The sequence below is a fragment of the Cryptomeria japonica genome, chromosome 9 (assembly GCF_030272615.1).
Source record: "Cryptomeria japonica chromosome 9, Sugi_1.0, whole genome shotgun sequence".
Taxonomy (NCBI): domain Eukaryota; kingdom Viridiplantae; phylum Streptophyta; class Pinopsida; order Cupressales; family Cupressaceae; genus Cryptomeria; species Cryptomeria japonica.
In genome coordinates, this window is record NC_081413.1 from 204,878,014 (window position 1) to 204,879,349 (window position 1,336).

Here is a 1,336-nt window from a genome sequence, read left to right on the forward strand (position 1 = left end):
ATATATCATAAGTGTGCAATAATCCTTCAACACCACATTTCAACACAAGCCCACTTTGCACTATCTACTGTATTTCTAAGAAGTATTGCAATAGTCATTGGTCAAACACCTCCTAGTACTAGAGAGATTCATCTTGCAACACTTTTTGCCTCCTCAAAAGCAACATCACCAACTAATATATAACCTGATTTTCTGCTTGGCTCATCAACTACATTTGTTCCCACGTCAATAACAACAACGCCTGGCTTGATCCAATTTTCTTTGTTCATGTTTGCCTGCCCTACAATGGCTATGATAATATCTTCCTCATGTATAATGTTCTTTGGATATGGAGTTTGATTATGCACAATAAATACAGTTGCATCTAGTTTGATCAGAAGCAATGCAACAGACAACCCTACTATGTGACTCCTTCCAACCACAACTGCTCTTTTCCCTGATATGGAGATCCACTCCTCTATAATAATTCTATGCATCCCTTTAGTGTACAAGGAACAAACATAGGCTCCATCCCCTTCATTGCAATTTTTCCAATGTTGAGAGGATGAAATCCATCTACATCCTTTTCTATGATTATGGCAGTCAGTATTCTCTCTCCATCGATGTGAGATGGTAATGGAAGTTGCACCAATATACCATGTACTTGAGGATTGGTGTTTAGATTAAGAATTATCTCGAGCACCATCTTTTCTAATGCATCTCCCAGTAAGTCAATATCAATGGATTTTATACGAACCTTTGCACATGCCTTTCTTTTCATGCGCACATAAACCTAGGAATCTTTTCTATCACCTAGAATGACAACTGTCGATCCAGGAACCTTCTTTGAAGCATTTTGTAAGACAATTCACTTGCCATGTTTAATCTTTCCATATTCTACAATATTTTAACCATGATTTACATGTGTGTTAACCATGTCATTTTGTCAAACACTTGCATCATTCCTTTCCCTCCTCCCATGATTGGAATAATGTTTACCATGATGCACATATTCCAGTCATATATATATCATTCCCTAGGATGATAGTTCATTGAGGCATTCTATCAAATGGTTTTCTCCTTATCTATGCCTTCCACATTTTGCATACAGATCTATATTTCATGACATGTCTATAATTCAGTTATAATTACCAGTGCAGTTCATGGTGTAATCCAGTTTCCACGTTGGCATGTATATCTCGAGAGAAACTACAACTTCATAATCCGATTAACTCCCTAAAATCTTTAATGCCTCGATGAATGTCCATACTCTTATTTTAAGGTTCTCATTTTATATAGGTTGGGATGATGCAGCCAAAGGTTGCAGAGGATTTCATTAGACTTGCCAACTGTGATC

The 1,336-nt window shown here is 37.0% G+C and overlaps 1 pseudogene; it reads right to left on the reverse strand.

The window, feature by feature from the left end:
- Positions 1-26: 26 nt before the first annotated feature.
- Positions 27-960, reverse strand: LOC131038853 (bifunctional protein FolD 2-like; annotated as a pseudogene).
- Positions 961-1,336: the final 376 nt, after the last annotated feature.